This window comes from Dromiciops gliroides, chromosome 3 (genome assembly GCF_019393635.1).
Source record: "Dromiciops gliroides isolate mDroGli1 chromosome 3, mDroGli1.pri, whole genome shotgun sequence".
NCBI classification, from domain to species: domain Eukaryota; kingdom Metazoa; phylum Chordata; class Mammalia; order Microbiotheria; family Microbiotheriidae; genus Dromiciops; species Dromiciops gliroides.
In genome coordinates this window covers 360151157-360174282 of record NC_057863.1, presented here as the reverse complement: position 1 = coordinate 360174282, position 23126 = coordinate 360151157, and the positions used below count along the sequence as shown (strand labels likewise).

Here is a 23126-nt window from a genome sequence, read left to right as displayed (position 1 = left end):
ATTTAGGATTTATTTTGGCTGCTGGAACTCGCTCTGTCTCTTCTAAGAGAGTCCAGGCCATTCAACAACTCTCTGCCCCCACTACTAAGAGGCAGTTGAGAGCCATTCTGGGAGCAGCTGGGTACTGTAGACAATGGATACCCTCTTTTGGTGAAATTACTAAACCCCTCATAGCTCTTACAAAAAGTTCTGTTCCAGACAGTTTACAGTTGGATCCCCAGCATCTCTCAGCCATAAAAGAATTAAAACGGGCCTTGTTATCAGCACCTGCCCTAGGACTGCCAGATTATAGTAAGCCTTTCACTCTCTTTGTGCATGAACAAAGGGGGGTGGCTTCTGGAGTCCTGACTCAGTCACTGGGGCCTAACCAACGTCCTATAGCCTACTATTCAATTCAGCTGGACCCTGTAGCGGCTGGAGCGCCACCTTGCCTTAGAGCAGTGGCGGCCACAGCGCTTTTGGTAGAAAAAGCCTCTGATTTGGTCCTAGGTAACCCTCTAACTGTGCAATGCCCTCACGAAGTGGAGGCTCTCTTACTACGTCACAGGACACAAGCCTTTTCAGATCAAAGGCTGGCTAAGTATGAAATAACCCTGTTAGGTAATGAGAATATCACTTTAAAACGCTGCACAGTTCTTAATCCAGCAACACTACTCCCTAACTTACCATTCTCGGGGGAACCGTTGCATGACTGTGCTTCTTTAGTTGATATGGCTGAAAAACCCCGTGACAATCTTTTTGATACACCTTTAGAAAATCCTGATCTTGTCCTCTATACAGATGGTTCCTCATTTATGAGAGAGGGAACCCGTTTTACTGGAGCTGCTGTAGTTTCTGATTATGACACCCTCTGGGCAGCTTCTCTGCCTTCCCATTTTAGTGCACAGGCTGCTGAACTTGTGGCTCTTACACAGGCCTGTAATATAGCTAAAGATAAGAGTGCCACCATTTTTACTGACTCGAAATATGGCTTTGGCATATGCCACTTTATTGGTATGATTTGGCGTCAACGAGGCTTTCTAACATCCTCGGGCAAGGCTATTGCCAATGGGGACCTTATCAAGGACCTCTTAGATGCCCTAAAACTGCCTTCTTCCCTAGCCGTTGTACATTGCCCTGCACACACAGGGAATAGTGATCCTGTTTCAAAGGGAAATGCACGAGCCGATTCTGCAGCCAAGCTAGCTGCATTAGAAGCTCCTGAACATGTATTTAACCTTTCACCTTCTGAGGATATTCCTTCCAACCTAACCTATGACGATTCTGAAGTAGAAAAGTGGAAAAAGAAATTTAAGGCGAAACAGATCAATGGCATCTGGGTGTCTCCGGAAGGTAAGCCATTTCTTCCCCGGAAATTCTACCACCAGGTATGCCTCTCTGTTCACAGAAAAGGCCATTTTGGTACACAAGGCATTGTAGACTCTATTAAGAGAACCTGGATAGCACCAGGTGTGACTAATACAGCATCTCGAATCTGCTCGGGCTGCTCCACATGTCAGTCTTATAATCAGTATGCTTTTAAGGCCAAAGCTTATGGAGGGCGTCCTCTAGCATATACACCTTTTGAGCACTTACAAATTGATTATATTACTATGCCAAAAGCAGGACATTATAAATTTTGCCTTGTTATAGTTGATCAGCTCACTCGGTGGGTGGAGGCCTTTCCCAGCCCCCGAGCCACAGCTGCCTTTGTTGCCAAAATTCTTCTTAAAGAGATAGTACCTCGTTTTGGCCCACCAGCCCGCATCGATTCTGACAAAGGCACACATTTCACTGATTCGATTTTATCCCAAATCTATTCTTTCTTGGGAGTGACTCCAAAATTCCACACGCCCTACCATCCACAAAGTTCAGGCCAAGTCGAACGTATGAATAAAGAGCTTAAGAGTATGATTGGCAAATTATGTACTGAAACCCATTTGAAATGGCCTGATGTTCTACCATTGGCATTATTCTATCTACGAAGTAGACCAAGAGGAGAACTTCATATATCTCCTTATGAAATGCTTTTTGGTCACCCTCCTATCCAAGCTAAAACTTTTTCCCCAGTTTATACATCACTGGTGGGAGGTGATACTTCTGTTGCTTCCTATATACAGGAATTACAGACCAGGCTACGTGAACTCCATGAGGCAGGAGCTGTGGTCCAGGCAGGACCATTAGACTTTTCATTGCATAACTTCAACCCAGGAGATAAAATATATGTAAAGAATTTTCAGAAAACCAGTGGAACTCAACCTGCCTGGGAAGGACCTTTTCAGGTATTATTGACAACTCCTACTGCCATTAAAATTGGTGAAAAAGACTCATGGATTCATTGCTCTCATATAAAGCCTGCACCATTCATAGGTGAAGAGATTTCAGATAGACCTGAGGTAGACGCTAAAGAGGTAAAAACCCTAAAGATAGCAACTGTTAAAGAGCAAAGAGAGTTCAGAGGAAAAAGGCAGTTCCCATTTAATAATCCCACTGATCAGTTAAATGCTTTGGGACTCAGTCTTCGTAAAGTATCAGGAGACGGAAATTGCCTTTTTAGGGCTTTAGCAGACCAGCTAGAAGGTCACTGTAGAAATCATCTCAGACACAGACAAGAAGCTGCTTCTTATATGATTAACCATAGACAAGAGTTTGAGTCTTTTATAGTAAATGACTCCCCTTTTGAAGAATATGTTGATGAATTAAAGAAATTTGGAAAGTGGGGAGGAAATGATTCAATTGTAGCATTTGCTAAGCAGCATCAGCTGAATGTTGTGGTTCATCAATTAAATCAGCCTTTATTGAAAATCAGTGGCACAGACAAAACTGATGCTAGAGAACTCCACATTTTCTACCATAAAGAACATTATGACAGCATTAGAAAGATCAATGACAATTCAGAAACCCCTGCCACTTTGGCATGCAGAGAATTGGGGAACCAGTTAAAACAATGTGGCATACCCCAAACTCTAGCAGCTTAAATACCTTAAAATTTAACAAGCATTTCCTTCCACAGGCAAAAGCACTGAAGCACATGGCCTAGTTTTCTGGCCCACCTCAATTTCTCCCACCCTTTTCCCTACCCTATACCTATTTTTTTTTTTTTTTTTTATCCTTTTTGCTTTTTGTTTTGTTTTGACTTTTGAAAGGCACTGAAAAGACCTGGAATTCACCACACCTTTAAATTCTTTAAGAGCACAAAAGGGTGCTTAGCGAATCTTTTGCCTTTTATTTTTGGTTTTTGGTTTTGCTTTGTTTTTTTTTTTTTTTTTTACTTTTGTTTCTTTTGCTTTTCTTTAAAAACCCGATTTTGTAAACTAAGTGACTTTTCAAAGGCATTTTAAGTATATGCTATTGAATATTGAATCTTGCTTATTGAAGTCTTATTTCTTTTTGATGAATTAATCACCACTTTAAGTATCTGCTACTGTTATACTAGAGAATTCATGTATAAGATGATGTGGTCTAATTGCTAAAAGAAGATTATGTAACAATGTCTAATATAATCAGCTATTTACATTCGTTTATTATTTATATGTCATTATACTCTGGGTATGGTTTGGAATTATTGTATATATCACTAATATATTCTCAGTTATGCAGCATAGCACACATTTTTACCATCATATTGTCTTTGGTGAAATTAATGAGATTTCAGAAATATGGAAACTTATCATTTCAGAGACTAACTTGCTGTGAACTCTGATGCAGGCCCTGGAGAGAATGTATGTGCAACAAAAGGAGAGACAGGTATACGTAAGTCCATGGTTTGCTTATGATGGTGACTATGTAGAGCACAATTACTAGGCACAGTCCAGTATTCATCCTCTCTCCCTCCTAATTTAACCTAATTTAACTGAACTTATTTATCTTTTTATCTCAGTTGAATTCACCTGTGGCCTAGCACAATCACTGGCTGTCTCAGAACCATGAGATATGGTATGATAACCTTTCCATAACATTTTCAGGTGTCATGAACACATACTAAATTTGGCTTTGATCCAGACACATGGTGGTAAAAAGTGTTACAACACATTGCATAACTACCTCAACCCTCTATTACAAGTCTAACCATATAAAGGAGGGAATGTAATGGAATTTATTAATTTGATCATTGACAATGCTATGCTAAGGTTTTAAAAATACAGCAATTCAAACAGTTAAAGAAGATAATCCAGCTTTCCAGACCAGAGTCCAGAATCCAGACCAGAATCCAGAATCCAGACCAGAGTCCAGAATCCAGTTTTCCAGACCAGAATCCAGTTTCCTCCTGATGACATCTTACCACTTCAAGAAGACAAGAGAACTCAGAGACTTTATATGAACTGTTTTGCTTTATTAGCTTTTACTATCTCCTTTCTGTTATATACTATCTGTAACATGTACTCTCTGCAGAGGCTCTCCCTTTGCAAGACTAATGTCAAAGCGTCGGTTCATGAGAAAAAAAAAAAAAAATCGCCCCTCTGGACAAAAACTTTCCTCTCTTCCTTTTCTGTATTGTTGTTCGCATATTATTAGTCAGCAAAAGTTATTATGTTCTTTTTACTGTTCCATCAAGGAAACATTCCGTTTCTTGAGGAAGCAAAGGGGGGAAATGTGGTAAAATATGAAAGTTTTTAACAGTCGGTTAGGATAACTGAAAGACGCCAGTTTTTCAAGGACCACCCTTTTGGGGAGGAGATGAACAGTCTGCCTGCTGCGCATGTCAGACTGCCTGCCGGGTAGTCCGCCTGCTGCGCATGTCAGACTGCCTGCCAGGTACAGTGCGCCTGCTGCGCATGTCAGACTGCCTGCCGGGTTTTTTGGGACTTCCGGGGTGGAGAGAAGGGGAGTAGCCTTTTTTTTGCCGGCTTGGCGGGACGCCGGGCGGCGCGGCACAGACGGTCTGACTCACTCCAAAGGTGGCCTAAATCGGTTTGGTGAGTTTTTATAAGGAATATAGACTAAGCCTAGATTTAAGACGATTTGTACTGTATTTCTGTTTTCCTATCCTTCTAATCAACAACACCTTATATACAATAAAGGCTCTATCTAGAAAACCAGAAGCTTCTTCCATTTACTAGTCTGGGAGATGAGTTAAGGGAAGGGTTAAGTAGGGGAGATTTATGATCTAATATCCAATTTTAAATCTCACAGTTAGGACCTGTGGCATTAGGCTGAGCTAGTTTTTTTTTTTTCCCCCTCAAAAGGCCCAGGCATCTGTCCCTGGGACTTTATTAGTTAATGAGATGAAAGATGGAGCCCTTGAGCTCTCTTGGCCCTCTATGGAGGAAGGAAAGCTAGTTCACAGAAAGCCCAGTTCACAAAGAGTCATTGACCCTCATACTTGACAAATATCCCATTACCTTGCTACTCAACATACTGTTCTTTTTTTATTTTTTATTTTTAATCTTATTTATTTATTTATTTTGGTGAGGCAGTTGGGGTTAAGTGCCTTGCCCAGGGTCACACAGCTAGTAAGTGTTAAGTGTCTGAGGATGGATTTGAACTTAGGTTCTCCTGAATTCAGGGCCGGTGCTCTATCCACTGCTCCACCTAGCTGCCCCTCAACATACTGTTCTAACCAGAAATGAGGGAGGTTGCTACTAGCTGAACGTGTTATATGCTTGATAAATAACCCTTCTGTGATATTGTTAAGTAGCTTCTTTTTATGTTAAATATTGTTCCAATCCCAAACCTGAACCACCAGTTTGGTCCAACCTGACCCACCACTGGAAGACAGACCCATTCTCTTTGCTGATCCTGAGTAGAAATTCCTGACCTATTCATATGAAAATCAGCCATTCAAAATGTCCTGTCTTGACATTTGTCATTGTTACTTGACCCTTATATCTTTTAATTTCATCACTCAGATTGGGGAAACTCAATCAAGGGACCTCTGATCACTGCTACTGCCCTCTTGATGTCAAGATAACTGAGGAAATGGTAACAAATGACTGAGCAGCCCTCAGTAAATTCAGGTCACCAGGCTGAGATGAACCAAAATCCTCTGAGTACTGAGTTTCCAGCAGTGATGTTGGAGAAATTGTGGAGAAGCAGAGATGTTCTAAAAGAATGCAAAGGGGTTCCAGTATTCAAAAAAAAGAGGTGGTAGAGTATTCAAACTATAGGCCAGTGAACTTGATTTATATTCCTGGAAAATTCTAGAATGCATTTTAAAGGCGTGGTTAGTAAGTATTTAATGAGGTTGCTTAGAGTCAATGTGGCTTCACCAAGAATTGCTTGATGTTAGGAAAAAAAACACCTAAAACCTCTTTTTTATATCCTAACAATTTGAGCTGTTTTAAAGCTCAAGAAGCTTTTAAAGCTGTTCTAAAGTGAAATGGGCTGCCTCATGGTGATGGGCTTCCTCTCTGGAAGTCTTCAAGCAGAGACCAGATGGCTACTTTGGGGCAATTGGGAGGAATGATTCCTATTCAAGTATACAGGTTGGTTCAGAGAACCTACCTCCCAAGTTCCCTTCCAGGTCTGTGAAATTGTCATCATTAAACCAAATTGACCAGAATAATCTTTTTAAAGTCTTCTAAAAGAAGATTGTGTGAGCCACTTGTTAATTGTGAAAGAATATCCTATTCCTTAATGGTGGGTTTCTTAAAGGGGCCAGAGGATGTCTATGGTAAAATGTTAATATCATATCTTAAGCATTTTTAAAGGTATAATGGAAATAAAGAGAGTAATCTTTAAAATGCTGGTATATATTCTGGCTAGGAATCAGAAGACCTAGGTTCCCATTCCAGATCTGACACTGATTACTCATATAACATTGGGCAAGTGGCTTCACCTCTCCAAATTACAGCTTCCTCATCTCTAAAGTGAGGGGATTAGGGCAACTAGGTGCTACAGTAGATAGAGTGCTGGACCTGGAGTCATGAAGACTTATCTTCATGAGTTCAAATCCAGTCTTAGACACTTATCTAGGCAAGTCACTTAGCTCTGTTTACCTCAGTTTTTTTATCTATAAAATGAACTAGAGAACAAAACGGCAAACCGCTCCAATATTTTTGCCAACAAAACAAAACCCAGGTAGGGTCATGAAAAGTCAGAAACCACTGCAAAACAACTGAACAACAGCAACAAAGTGAGGGGATTGGATTACATGGTGTCTGGGGTCCCTCCCAGTTCTATGATTTGGGATGAGGTAGAAGTAGGGAATCGTCAGTTTTGCCAGTTGTGGGCAGTGACATGCAGAAAATAGCTCTCTTAGCAGGTTGTGTAAAGGAGTTGGAAAGGAAGAATAATAGACTGAAGATGCCAGGTCTAAAATGGGTTTGGGTTGATGAATGGAGTTGGATGGTGGAGGGGGTAATGACAATGGACAAAGCCAAAGATAAGAGAATATTCAGGATGTCTTTGACTGTCCTTCATTCTCAAAGAGGACCATGCCATTGGCGTGATGTCATGACTTGCACTGAATTGGATTTAAGTGAGGGAGGGCTGTGCAAAGGTCACCAACCTCATTCTCTCCTCCAGAGATATCTAGATGCAAGATGCATATCAGGATAACTGGAGATGTCCCAGATGTTTTAAGGCAGTTGGGCTTAAGTGACTTGTCCAGGGTCACAAGCTAGTAAGTATCTGAGGTGAGATATGAACTCAGGTCCTCTTGACTCCAGGGCCAGTGCTCTATCCATTGCACCACTTAAAGAGTATGTACTCTAGGCCAGAGGAAGCTCCAGTAGACGTTACAGAATTTAAGAGTTAGAAGGGATACTCTATTCCTGATTCTATGCATCACATCTCACCAAAGTGGTAATCCAATCTGTGCTTGAAGACCTCTATGAGTGGTACCCATCACCTCTTGAGGCAGCCCACTCTGCTTTTATTTGGTTTTAATGAGTAGCATCATGCTGGGGTACTCTTATAAGACTAGCACCAATCTTTAAGTGGCAGGCAGACCATTGATCACAGTGCTTTGGGAAAGGTGGCTTTACCTGTGGGGAAAAAGGAATAGGATGAATGAAAATCTTTTAGGGGCATACACCACCATGCTAGTTCCTCATTCTTTCAGTATGTATGCAAGAAAGCAACATTAGCATAGAGAATATATATATATTTATAAATTTATTATATAATATACATACATATGCATGTGTTTCTCTGTGTGTGTGTATCTATATATATATATACATGCCACAATTTTAAAAGGGAAAGTTGAGGTCACTGTCAAGTTCAGTAAGATTTTTAGGAGTGTTTTTTTCCCCAAATGGAGAAATGGAAATAAAAAGAGGTTATTTGATAAGAGAGAACTTCATTTCTTCAGGAACCAGAAAAGGAATGAAAAGAAGGTAGCGCTGCCTGAGACCGGAAGGTAAAAATAAAAATAAAATGAACTAGCCAGAAGGGTTATATCTTTAAAGGTTGGAGCCTAGTGTAGGTTCATTTGGTGTTTCAAAACCTGTGGAATTGGATGCTTTAGGCCTAAGTTAAATTAACTCAGTGATGTGGAACTATGCATACACTATGCCTCAAATGTTTCTGGTTTGTGCCTCAGAAGTCCTTGACACTGAAGTGTCAGCTGTTTCTGTGGGCTGGACTACTTAAGACGAGGTTCTATCACAGGGTAGGGGGAAGAGTGAGACAAGGGGACAACCTTTGGTGGGAGAAAATTATGGTAGCATTAAAGAAAGAGGGAGCATTAGAAAATGATACAGATTTGAATTTGATTTATTTTCATAGTCCATGATAATGCTTTCAGATTATCACTGTAAACCAATGGGTGCTTAAGGCCAAATGAACTCCTTAATGCATTGGTTTAAAGGCATATTGCCTTTGCTTCCATATTTGTTGGAAATGGAGGATTGCTTGTATTATCCTTGGACATTGAAAAATCTGTGATTTCATTGCTCTGAGTAAGGCCTTGGATTGTGACTCCCCTACCTGCCAAATTTATCACATTCATTGCCAAATTTCTTACATTGTGCCTCTCTGTATGTGGGCAGGTCATCAGGCAACAGAGACATAGTCTATCATCAGGCCCATCTTCAAAGAGGACCTGTCACTTTGGATGCTTTTTTGGCATAGCCTTTGAGAATCCATTGCCATCCCTAAATCACCCTGAGAATCAAGGGAACAAGAGTTGGGTGAGATGTCTCTATATAATAGTCCAGCATATGCTCTAAGACTTCCATTAAATGACCTTTAAAATTTATGTTCTGTAGGCAGATTAATCTCAGGTCCTATAATTTTTTGTGCCTTATCCTAGCCACCAAATTCTAAGTTGTACATTTTCTAGAATCTCTTCCAAATTCAATGTCACTCATTAACTCCTAGAGTCTTGAGCAGCAAATAAATAATACTTCACACTTATATAATCTTTAAGGTATACTTAAAAGTACTCCTCTTCCAATGACCTTTTATGTGGGGTAGTTAGTCCAAATATTATTTCTGTTTTGCAGTGGAAGAAAATGAAGCTCAGAGAAGTGAAATGATTTATCCAAGGTCATAGAGCTCTGGTTTGAACCCAGGTCTTTCTTGAGCCTAAGGTCCATGTACTTTCTACTATACCATGCTGTATCACATGGATATAGCAGGAGGGGAGAAGGATTCATAGTGAGGGCTGAGAATGAAACCATTCATTTTTTTGCCATTTTCTCTATTTTATATTTCTATTTATGCTTTTGGGTGCCATCCCTTCTTCTTTCATGGTTCTTAACAGCTTGTGGTCTGCTATGGTTCTTAGGGTCTTTTTTTCCTCCAGGGGAGATCTTTACATATCTTGTGATCCTGTAGTTTCTTTTTCATTTCCATGGATACCTTCTTGCATAGGGCTTTGTTGAACTTGATTGTTTTCTTCTTTCAGCTTCTCCACTTTAGGGAGGTCACTTTGAATTCTAAGGTCATCTCCATGCCATCAGCATCCCTTAGGTTGGTGTCATTTTACTGAACTGGATTCCTTACCCTTCAGTGGATTCTACCACACTGAGGATTGATTGAATGCTTGGACTGCAGCAGCACCTTCATCACCCCACTTACTAAAAGAGCTGGGTTTTTCTTGATTGTTCTTTCGTTCCTTGTGTATTTAAATGGGGAATCAATTTGCTTCATCAGCCCAAGTGATATTTCACAAACCATTGGCAAATGATGCAAAGGTATGCAATTCAAGAGGCTCATATCTACAGAAAATAGGAAAATAATGATCTGCTTAATTTTAATAGTGACTTTTTTTTGCCCTTGGAATGTGCATATGAATGAGTAGACATAATGAATGGTGCAAAGAGCAAAGTGTGTTTTACTGCCTAACAAGGATTGGAGTACCCGCCAGCATGTAATTTCAATAAAATAAAGCTGAGTTGGGTTTTGATACAGGGAGTGAACTGGCTATAGTGCTCATAAGAAGAAATTGAATAGAGCCTTGTCACTGGACCCCTAGAATGCCGGAGAAATTATGTCATCCTTAAGAAATGTTTGCCTGTAAAGATTACAGATCCTAAATTCCCAGAGTGCCAACTGCAAAAGACTGGAGAGAGGACCAGCTTGCTAGGCAAGGAGACTCTCTTTCCCTGTGGTTAACCACTTGGGGATTATGTGCTGAGTTTGGGGCCTGTTACAACCAGCGAACAATGAGTACATTTCACAATCAGGTTTAATTCCCATGAAATTGATATTTTTTTGTGACTTCCTAGCTTTCAAAGGGGTCCTTAAGAGATGGAGGGATTGTATTAACCAAATATTCCAAAATAACTTATTGGAACAATAGGAACTTAGGCACTTAATCTTTTCTTCTTATTCTGGTTTATCCTATGGGTTTTTCTTTTTAAATATCTAGGTACTATTTGTTTCAGGGGGTCCTGGCATGGAGATCACAACCAATGTGACAAAAAAAGCAAAAGCAAACCACCGCACTTACCTTACCTTTAAGCCATAGCAAGTAAACCAGTGTGACCAGGTGAGCTGAGATACAACTGGCTGGAGACATTGACATTCTGCTCACTGTGAGCCAGGCATGATGCTCAGTGTTCTGGTGTGGCTGGGCCTCCTTCCCCAGAGGAGTGTTTACTTAAGCATGTTATAGTTATCAGTGGTGATTTGTACAGATTTGGGTGGTCTTAACGGAAGCTATTTACTCAGCTGGCTAATTATTGTCCCATGGTAAGTGGAATTTGTACTGGTTGGACTGTGTTTGCATGTTCAGTGGGGGTGGGGGAGTGAAGAAACACAAAGAGATCTTAGCTTTTGTGTGGCCCCTCAGGTAGCCAGCAGGTTTCTCTCTTGTTAAGGATACCATGCTATAGTTGGAAATTTTATCAACTTTTGGTTAATGAGTGGGAAAATCATTTGAGATACAGAGAACAAATTTAGCCCCTTGGGTTAAATATTGCCTTGTTTCTAATTCAGGTCATGATTTTGGATCCTGAGCTAGAGTCCTGAGCTGCAGTAATCATTACTTAATATTAATATGGAAATGAGTTTGCCCTGTTACAAGTTCCAGAATCAATCAGTAAGTAATTATGATAATCAGTCCTAAAGATGCTATGAAAGTGTGGTACTTTCTAGGTGGTAATTAAACTTCCCAGAATCCCTGGGTGGTTGATTTGGGGGTAGGGGATTGGGGTGGTGAGAGGATGTTTCCTCGTCTTGCAGGTGGCAAAACATAGACAGTGAGACACTGACAGGCATTTGGCAAAAGTAGAAATGGGACCCAGAGAATCAAGTTTCCATTCTGAAATGGAGAAAAAGGACGAGCCAAGGTGAATGTCTTTAAGGACACAATGTCAAAAAGGGAAGAGATAGCTCAGTAGCCCCACTGTTTCATTCCCTATAGGAGATATGTTTCCTGTGAATTTTAATGGGCCCCAAAGCCCAAGATGTCATGGAGTAAAAGGAGCACTGGCCTTTAAAACCCAGGAGACCTGGTTTGAAATCCCAAGTTGAAACTTCTTAATAATTTGGCCTTTGAAAATCACTGAGCCTTAAAATTCTCATCTGTAAAATGGGCATAATGACATGTGCAGTCCCTACCCCATAATTTTGTGTGAGGAGAGTGCTTTGTAAACTTTAATGTTTTATGTAAACGTGAGCTATCATTAACCTTTCACAGCTGTCTTTGCTCTACATCCCGAATGGGGAACAACCGTACCTAGATTCAAGTTTCCATGTGGCTAGTCTTTTTCAGGACATTCCCAGAGAGTTGGTTGCATAGTATTAGATACTTAAACCCCTCTGAGATATTAAGCCCATCGCTTCAACCTTGTTGTGCTTTCTTTTTCTGAAAAAGGTGCTGTTCATGTCTCTTGCAAGAGGGAAATTATTTAAACTTGAGATGCTGGAGCACGGGACCCTGTGGACTTTAATATACTTATTGGAATTGCGGACAACTCTTTGGTCACAGCACTGAAATTTACTCCATGATTCCAAACAGGGTCATACTTTTACATTTGAGATCTTTAAAAAAAAAGATATATATATATATACACACATTTTTATATTTTATATAATTATATATTTATATACATATAAATATATTTATATATTCATATATACATGTATATTTATTTATATATATTTATACATATATACACACACACATATAGACATAGACATAGATACAGATATAGAGACAAACACATTTTCTTTTGGCAAAGGGGTCCCTCTTTCTGACTACCATATCTAGAAATATACTTGTTACACATCACTTTGGCCAACTTCTTATCTGCTATCCTGCTCCTTTTGTCTTGGGAATCTCCCCACCCCTCTTGATGAGGCCAGCCCAGTCAATGCTTCACTTTATACTCAAGTCATCCATCTTACCTATTTCTTTGAGGGGTCCCCCCCCCAAATTCACTGAGTTCCTACTCTTCCCCCCAGCTCTTGAACCTTAATCAATCAGTACTGCCATTGCTTTTTAAATCTTTTTTTGGGCAGGGCAATGAGGGTTAAGTGACTTGCCCAGGGTCACACAGCTAGTATCAAGTGTCTGAGGCTGGATTTGAACTCAGGACCTCCTGAATCCAGGGCTGGTGCTTTATCCACTGCGCCATTTTAGCTGCCCCCTGCCATTGATTTTGAAACAGTATGATAGATACTCTCCCTGGCTCCACTCACCATCTCTGTCACTTTCCAAACCAAAATTCAATGACCTATATATGTTGTCTTCCCCATTAGAATATAAGCTCCTTGAGGGCATGGCCTGTCCCACTTTTATATTTATATTCTCACAGGTAGCACAGTACTAACCACATAGTACTTAATAAATACTTTTGTATTCATTCTTTCATTGAGAAGGATATCTCTTTGTAATAATTTTCTAAGGATCCATTTCCTATTTGGGCAGGTGGGAAGCCATTTAATTCAAAATAAAAGCTGTAATGTCATTCAGTAGAATAATTCAGCCATTCAGTTCAATGACAGGTTTTTTTTTTTTAAGCACAGACTATATGTAAAAGCATTGTATTAGGGGATAAGAAGGAAAAAAAATGACTCAGAGCCCTTCCCTTTAAGGAATTCCCCTCTACTAAGTGAATGCTATATGTACCCTGAGAGGTAGATAGGTGGTGTAGTGGATAGAGAACCAGGTCTGGAGTCAGAAAGACCTGAGTTCAAATCTGACTTTAGACACTTGTTGGCTGTGTGACCCTGGGCAAATCATTTAATCCTGTTTGCCTCAGTTTCTTCATATGTAAAATGGGCTAGAGAAGGAAATGGCAAATCAATTTAGTATCCTTTCCAAGAGAATCCCAAATGGGGTCGGGAAGTGTCGGACACACCTGAAAAATGACTGAAAAAATATACACAGATAAAGTGATAACGTCAAAGGAGAGATCAGACAAAATGCTCAAGTCATTATTTGGGAAGGAGGGAAAGAACACTAATAACTCAGGGATTCAGGAGATGACATTTGATAGGAGCCTTGAAGGAAGATAATAAAAGAAAGCATAGTGTCTGGAACATGGTTGGTGCTTAATAAATGCTTGCTGATTGTTTGATTGAAAAGTGGGGATGAAGATGGGCATGGAGAATAGCCAATGCAGACACAGGAGGTGGAGTGTTTCATGTAAAAAAGTAAGACAGCCAGTTGTTTTGTACTGTGTTTAAGTCTTGGAATCTGGGAGACCTGGGATTGAATCTTAGTTCAGATGCTTCCCACCTTCATGATCTTCATAACTTCCCTTAACCTCAGTTTTCTTATCTGTAAATCAGGATACCTGGAATACCTTCCCTTATAGACTTGTTGTGAGGCTCAAAAGAGATAGTGATTTCTTTTTTTCTTTTTTTTTTTTTTTTTTTGCAGGGCAATGAGGGTTAAGTGACTTGCCCAGGGTCACACAACTAGTAAGTGTCAAGTGTCTGAGGCCAGCTTTGAACTCCGATCCTCCTGAATCCAGGGCTGGTGCTTTATCCACTGTGCCACCTAGCTGCCCTGATAGTGATATTTTTAAAGTAATACTAAACAGAATAAGAGTTTAATTTGCTGAATGAAAGATTTTTTTTTAGACAAGTTTATGTAGAACAGATCATCTTGGGCACACCTTTTGAGTGTGTATGTGTGATGTAGCTTGTTTGTATATATTTGTTTGCATGTCTCACTCATTGGATCGTAAACTCCTTAAGGGCAGGGACTATCTTTCTCCTTTTTTTTGTACCCCCAGTACTTAGCATAGAGCCTAGCACAAAGTAAGTACTTAATACATGTCTCTTCACTGATTGATTGATTATGTCCCTCTTTGGCTATCTAGTAGCTGGTAGGCCCATTCTTAGAATAATAATGTTTCTTGCCTACATTCATAGCTGAATATATTTTAATTTGTAAAAATTAATGTCATTTCCCCCCCCCCCATGTTCATAGACCCCCTGATGTTAGGAACTCCTGATGTAGGGTTGCTAAAATACATGTTTGATTCCTTGTATTTGTTTTCCTAGGTGAGCTGAACTTCAGTATGTGATATGAGCAATGATCCTTTAGCCTATTTCTCTGGAAGATGGAGCAGGGAGGGTGGATACCATATGATTTCTTCAGGGGGATCTATATGTGATCTTTGGGGATTGCTCTGACTTACAGGGGGAGGTAGAAAAAAATTCCATGTGATTTAATTTGAATGCCCTTCTGTGTTCTGACATTTCTATACAGTCTCTCCTATATATTGAACTGTCATTGCAATGATCAGTGGTTTAGAACACTCCCTGAATCCCTAAGTTTCTGCTAAAACACATTTTTGGTTGACTTTTATTTTCTAATAATAATAAACATTTTTATTTAAAGCTTCTATTCCACCTTCCCTCCATTCCCTTCTCCCTCCCTGAAGTGGTAAGCAATCAGATATAGGTTATCCATGCAAAACAATTGTTAAAGTATGTGCCCTATAGTCTAATGACTGTCAGTGCCTCTACTTAGAGAATTGCAGCTTTCAAGGTATACTTTAATCTTAACTAAAATAGAAATTATCTTCAAGAAATAAAAGTGAGCAATATAGTTGAACTAGATTGAATTAGAAAGGGAGAGGAAAACTAATAACAGAGGTAGTGTCCAACATCATTTCCCTCTCCATTCATTAACTGTTGCCACAAAATTCATATACTTCTTCAGAGAAGGCCTCTATCCATCACACTGTCCCTTGTAGGAAATGGATGTGGAAGATGAATTTGGAATCCCAGGACCTGAGTTTGAATCATAGCTCTGCTATTTCCTATCTTGCTCTTGTTTTTCCATATCTGTAAAACAAAGGCATGGGACTAGGTGGCTTTATGTTGTTGTGGTTCAATTGTTTCCAGTTATGTCTAACTCTTTGTGACCCCATTTGGGGTTTTCTTGGCAGAGATACTGGAGTGGCTTGCCATTTCCTTCTCCAGCATATTTTACAGAACAGGAAAATTGAGGCAAACAGGTTGAAGCGACTTGCCCAGGGTCATACACCTAGCAATTGTCTGAGGCCATATTTGAACTCATGAGTGTGAGTCTTCCTTATTCGAGGTGTGTTACTCTTTCCACTACACCACTCAGCAGCCCTAGATGGCTTCACAGGCTTCATTCTTCATCAGTGTTTAAAAATCCCCCAAACATCATTTTATAATGTTGATGTTATAGTATGAAAGTAGGAGACGGAGGAGTCAGAGTCAACTCCAAGAATTCAAGCATGGTAGACAGTTTGGTTTGGGACACATTGAGTCTGAACTTTCAATGGAGCATCCTACTACTTTACTGTTTGTTGACAACCATAATTGTAGATGTGGAGCTCAGAAGAGGTGTCAGAGTTAGAGAAATAATTTTGAAGTCATTTGCAGAAAAGTAGAAGTTTAATTCAATTTAGCAAATTCAACCCAATTTAAGAAACATATATTAAACACCTGCTGTATGCAAGTGCAGGAAGCTAGGTGACACAGTGGATAGAGCACTGGGATGGGAATCAGAAAGACATCTTCCCGAATTCACATCTGGCCTCAGACACTTACTAGTTGTGTGATTCTGGGCAAGTCACTTAAACTTGTTTGCCTCAGTTTCCTCATCTGTAAAATGATCTGGAGCAGACCACTCTGTATCTTTGCCAAGAAAAAACCCCAAATGGGATCATGAAGAATCAGACATGACTGAAAAAAAAAATGAATGACTATATGCAAGTGCAGTGTGCTAGCCCCTGGGGATAAAAAAACAAAAAAACAAAGATGCAATAGTGGCAGTTTTTGAAGAGCTTAAATTCTGTTAGGTGGATTTAACATTAACACAGATGACAATTGCATAGTGATTTTTGGAGAGGAAGCCAAGACCATTGGGAAAGGTTTGAAAAAGATGGGACAGGGGGGCAGCTAGGTGGCGCAGTGGATAAAGCACTGGCCTTGGATTCAGGAGTACCTGAGTTCAAATTCAGCCTCAGACACTTGACACTTAACTAGCTGTGTGACCCTGGGGAAGTCACTTAACCCTCATGGCCCTGCAAAAATTAAAAAAAATAAAACACACACACACACAAAAGAAAAAGATGGGACAGTTGGACTAAAGGAAAGATTCTGGAGAAATGAGATACCTAGTGTTTTGTGTGTCATGAGAGTACCCTTCAAGTAGAGAGCACTAGAATTACTTGTGACCAGGTACCCCTGCTGAGGGAACTCCAAAGACGTCACTGCTGGAAACAGACATTTATAGCTTCAGAACACATGAGTCAACACAAAAGCATATATTTTATGCTAATCAGTTTAAGGAAGGTCCTAGTGGGAATTAAGCATTGAAACATGGCCAGTCTTGAGTAAGCATTAATGTTTGGCTAGTCACGCCAGAACAAACATGTGAAGTGGGTAGAGAGATTAGCCTTAGTGAGAAATACGGCTTCCCTGTCTGTGACTGAGGGGAAGGAGGAGAGACAGGGTTAGAAGCTAATGACTCTGGGACAGTTTGAGGAATGGAGGAGGGTAAAGTTGAGGCAAGTCCATGTAAAATGCCCAGCATCATCTTAGTGATGTAGAAGGCCCGGAGTGTTGCCGGGGGGGGGGGGTAGAGAAAAAAAGAACAGTCAGTCAATAGTCACTGTGGAGAATGAAATGAACAGTTTGATAGGAAGTTTTTCCTTCCTTTTTCTCATCTCAGTCTCCTTTCTCCTCCCGTTTCCATTCTTCTTTGTAGTCATAATAGTCATTGTTTCTTTCTTTTTGTTTTGTTTGTTTTTGTGGGGTAATGGGGGTTAAGTGACTTGCCCAGGGTCACACAGCTAGTGTCAAGTGTCTGAGGCTAGATTTGAACTCAGGTCCTCCTGAATCCAGGGCAGGTGCTTTATCCGCTGCGCCACCTAGCTGCCCCCAACAGTCATTGTTTCTTACAGCACACTAATACTCCATCAAGTTCATTTACTACAATTTTTAGTACTAAAAGAATAACAAGTGGTTATTTCTAATTTTGCTTTTAAAAGTTTGCCTTTGTATACTTTTTATTTGAATGTTAAATGTGATAAACTTTTTTCTCCTCACCATATTATAGACCTGACAGATTTGCCCCACTTACTATTATACTTTAGTAAGTAAAATGATCCAACTCTTTCCTGCAGGTCTTAATTCTGACCCTCACAGAAGTTTCTGCAGCATTAATAATAACAATAACAATAACAACAGCAGCAGCAATAACAACAATACTAATTCCAAAGATCTATAGCCAGCTTCTCCCTTTAATGCACTTTTGTCGATATTTTAATCTTGAGCAGGTCAGAGCTGTCTTCTCTGCCAGCCAAAGCCCATTTAGTTAAACAATATACCCTGTTGTGGTCAGCTCTGCTGTAGCTAATCATTTACCTTGGCCCGACGTTCATTAGTAGGCGCCTTTGGCAGGGGCCTATCTCCAGTCATGGTTAATTATCCAGTGGGTCAATAACAAGGCTGCATAAAGTCACCCTGTCATTTGAGGAAAGGTTTGTTTCTCCTGCAGAGCCAGCTCTTGATTGCCCCTGGAGGGAGGTGGAGTGAACAGGAAATGAAAGGATAAGCAAAATCAGCTGATCATCTCTAAACCTCTAGGGAATGATTGATTAGCACCTTCAATCGCTCTAGCCCCTCACCTCATCCACCCAAAGGGAGGTACTAAATGGAGCAAGGAAATAGCTAAATACCTGGGAACAAGAGGAAACTAGAGGAGCAACATTGAATGACCTGGATCATCCAAAACCCAAGTTATCCTTCCTTCATGGAGTCATAATTTCATCATTGTAGTCATAACTTCGTCCTTCCTACAGGTGCAGATCAAAATCCACCCATGCTTTCTTGTTTTATGTGTCTATGTCATTGTTAAATCCTGATTCACCCAATGTGTTGGAGTCCTTTTTCCTTTCTTTTTTTTTTTTTTGCGTGTGTGTGTGGGGGCAATCGGGGTTAAGTGACTTGCCCAGGGTCACACAGCTTGTAAGGCCAGATTTGAACTCAGGTAGGTCTTCCTGACTCCAGGGTTATTGCTCTATCTGTTGCACCACCTAGCTGCCCCTCTTCTTCTTTTTTTCAGGGTATACTGGTGTCTCACTGAATCCCTCATTCATTCACATTCACAGAAGATCTTTAGCAGACCTTGCCTTCCATGGTAGACATTGCATTGGGCTTCCTCTGCTTTCTGTACTACTTTGCCATTATTACCAACTCTTTGTATTCTGACTTGGGATGTAGCATGTAACCAGCTCTTTTGATCTGCTCTACTCATGCTCAGGCTTAGCTATTGTACTCCCAGATGTGTGTTAGCCCAACACAGAGCAAACTTAGAAGACACTTTGATTGAACCTTGTAGTGGGCATTAGTGGGAGAGGTAATACTGCCTTGACATAGCATGGAGTAAAGAGCAGGGAGAGTTGTAACAGTGGGACATGATGAGGAGTTGAGGCAAAATTCCAGGCTCTTAGCATAACTTCCTTATTTACCTAGAGATGATATTCTCAATGTCATCAGAGTTCTGATTCAAATTCAATAGCAAGGGGGGCAGCTAAGTTGGGTAGTAGATAAAGCACTGGCCCTGGATTCAGTATGACCTGAGTTCAAATTCAGCCTCAGATACTTGACACTAGCTGTGTGACTCTGGGCAAGTACTTAACCCTCATTGCCCTGGAAAAAACAAAAAAACAAAACAAAACAAAACAAACAAAAAAAACCCCACCTTACAAATGCAATAGCAAAATATCATTCCACAGTTAAAGGTACATTTGGGGTAGGAGATATAATACACATTACTCCTTTTACTCCTTGGTGAAGATAAGGAGTACATATATTGACAAAATGAAGTTCCATTACTTATGGGATTGGAATTCCATCTGCATACCCCTCCACCACAGCATGAGCCCCCATAGCTGAAGAGATGTGTGGGAGATGATAAAAGAGGTTTATGTCCTCATGAGACAATAGAATGAATAGGGCTAGAGGAGAAAGAGGTGCAGATATTTGAAGGAGGATCATACAGAGAATCTTCATCTCTACTGTGAAGGCCATATACAAAAGGGGCTTAAGTTACATTGGAAAAGTTTAGGTTCAAATGCCCATACATATATTGGAGGGCGTGTGAAACTCGGTCCCCATTATTGTGAGGAGCAAATGAGATGATATTCATAAAATATTTAGTGCAGTGCCTGGCACATAGTGGGCTTAATAAATGCATGCTTCCTTCTCCTCATTGCCCTTTGTACAAAAGCTGGTGGCATTTTCTTTCTGCTGCCCTGTGACTTCTAGTAGGTGCTTCCTAATGGTGAGTCTGGAGGGAATATAGGAACCATATTGCTAGGGCCACTTCTTCCTGGTAGGCTAAAAATGAGCTGGGAAGACCCAGATGAAGAAAACCATCTGTCTCTTACTAACAGCTAGCATTTATATAGCACTTTAAAGTTTGCCAACAAATCAGATCCTCACAACAACCTTGAGAGAGAGGTGATGTTATTATCCCCATTTTACAGATGGGGAAACCGAGGTAGACAGCAGTTAGAGTCGTGCCACTAGAAAGTGTGAGAAGCTGTATTTGAATTCACATTTTCCTAACTCTGATGCCCTATTTACTTAGCCACCTTTTCTGCCTGTCTCTTAATACTTCACTCTCTGTCTAGGCCCTTTCATTTTCCATATTCTCTTGGTGTGTGACATATGTACAAAAGTTGTCCTAATTTAAAGCTACATAGTAACTTTTTCTCCCTCGGTGCAGAAAATATATAATGAGATTATAGCATGGAAATCTAAAGGTAACCTTTTAGTGCAATTTTGTAATTCATTGCAATTCAGTACAATCAATAACTTTACAGATAAGGATACCAGTCTAGAAGGGGTTTGCTTAGGGTTGTATAGTTAGTAAGTAATAGATAGGATTCAAACCCAGCATCTCTGATTTCAAGTCCAGTGATTTTTCCACTTTATTGCCATACAGTGGAGACGGCAGGGTATATGTGTGCTGGATGATATTGGGATTCTTTTGAGACTTTATTATGCAAAATGGGGCCAGATGCCATCCAGGTCCCCTGTTGGCATGGTTCTAGTTGAGAATACAGCAGTAAAAAAAATGGCAGTGCTCCCTAATGTTTATACAAAGAAAAAAAGTGTCATCTGATATGATCTCAGAAATCTGCTGCCACAGGCCTTTGAAACAATTAGTTTAGACTATTTCACAGAGCATTAAGCTGAACAATGTCAGTCTGTTCTTAGGTGCTCTTCAAGTGTATTTCTACAGTGAGGCCAAAATTTAAGTTGGAGAAAAGACACACTCGTTTTGCACTTGGAAGTTTATAAAGAGAATACTCTGGTTTTTCCCAGAGCCCCCTCAAATCTAGTGCCTTCCTTCTGAGACTTCCTCTCATTTAATCTGTCCATATCTTGTGCATTTATAGTTGTTTGTCTGTCATCTTCCTCATTAGAATGTGAGCTCTTTGAGGACAAAGACCAAGATTTTTCCTTTACTCATATCCCCAGCAGGTAGCACAGTACCTGCAGCATAACAAACAATTAAGTGTTGTTTTTTGCCTTGTCTGTGAGTTTTCAGCTCCTATTGCTAATGCTAATTGTCTCCTTTTAGAATATTCCAGATAGATTTGATATCAATTTTCCTTCACACCTAAGTGAAATATCAGGTTTGTTGAGGGGCAAAAACAACATGAACAACAGCATCTCTTCCCTTGAGGATGCTAGAAAATATTTTGTTTGCTTTGGAAGGTTTTGCAAGAAGAGTCAGGGAGTAGGAAAAGAAGTTGGAGGTATTCTTTTCTACTCCCAATTTTGTCATATAGTATAAACATACAATATTGACTGTTTCTATGATTCTTCTTCCTTGGATTGTATCATAAGAATATAAATTTTCTAGGAATTGACTTAAGAATAAGACCCGATCTGAAGGCAATATTCCCTTCTCTGATATTCTTTCACATCTCTTATTTTTTGATCCCTACTTTACCAATTTTTCTTATGAGGATGTGGTTCCTTGATCTCTCCTTATATTTCTAGTCCATTACTTCTCTTCCAGCTTCTCTTGCCTCTCCATTTATCTTCATGCTTAGCACATGGTGCTTAGTACCAACCCTCTCCCACCCCTTTATTCTTTACTTATTTGATTTGACCATCCCTGCCTCCTTAATTCTGAGCACAGGTGTGTCCTCATTGTCTGCTTTCCACTGTATCTCTACTAGTATGCTGGAGAAAGTCACAAAACCATTTTATCCCCTGCTATTTAACCTGAGCCTTTATTGTTTCTCAGAAATTCTTTTTTAAAAATGTCTTATGGGGGCGGCTAGGTGGCGCAGTGGATAAAGCACCAGCCCTGGATTCAGGAGTACCTGAGTTCAAATCCGGCCTCAGACATTTGACACTTACTAGCTGTGTGACCCTGGGCAAGTCACTTAACCCCCACTGCCCTGCAAAAAAAAAAATGTCTTATTAATTCATCCACAGCTTCAGTTCCAAATTTTATGTACCTTCCTGAAGTTCTCTATCCCTCCCAAACTCTGCCCCCATCACATAAAGATCTCAATCCTACTTTTATTGAGAAGACTGAGTCCACTAAAGAGGAACTTTTCCTGCCTCCCTTCTATAATTTGACATTTCTCTGACTTTTGCCATTTTTCCTCATTCCCTTGTGTCTTCGATGGCAGCTACCTTCCTTTCCAAAAGGAACTCCTCCACCTTTTGACTTTGATCCTATTTCCTTCTACCTCTTTCAGACCTTTCTCCATGGGTACAGCTTCTCTCACATCCTCAGACATTCTGAGCCATGAGAAGGATTAGCTTTAGTCCTTGTTTATCACTACCACTTGTAGAAACTCACTCTGATAGTGTCGTTCCTCAATTTCTCCTCCTTTGTGATTTACTCCGTCTTTATCACAGGGGTTCTTGATCTTTAGGAAGTCTGTGAACTCGTATGGAAAAATATTATTTTCCCTAATGACTAACTAAAATAAAAAATAGTAATTATCTGAAGGGGTCCATAGGCTTCACTAAACTGCCAAAAGGGCCCATGACACAAAAGAGATTAAGAATCCCTGTCCTATAGAAGTCTTCTTTGCAGTTACCTGCTACCTTCCTTCCCTCCATAATTTTTCTTTCTTTCTCAAGGAATTCAGTCGCTGGAACATAGGTTTCTCCATCTCAGCCCCTGTTCCCATACTGGGGTCTTTGATTTAAATGTTGATGTCCCCTTAAATACCTTTAATTTTTGGTTCATCATCCTCAATTACCATGACCTATACTTTTATTCTATGTGGAGCCATTCTCAGGGATGATTATCTCCTCATCACATGTAA

General features: G+C 40.1%; 1 protein-coding gene and 1 long non-coding RNA gene across 4 annotated transcripts in view; one reads left to right on the top strand and one right to left on the bottom strand.

Annotated features, from left to right (window-relative positions):
* Window positions 1-23126, top strand: part of LYPD6B (LY6/PLAUR domain containing 6B) — a 244652-nt gene that overhangs the window by 59965 nt on the left and 161561 nt on the right. The gene's annotated exons all lie outside the window — the stretch shown is intronic.
* Window positions 8623-10953, bottom strand: LOC122746017. Its single transcript, XR_006355509.1, has 2 exons — window positions 10828-10953; window positions 8623-10088 (listed from the first exon to the last, which is right to left on the bottom strand). It is a non-coding gene; the product is annotated as an uncharacterized LOC122746017 (long non-coding RNA).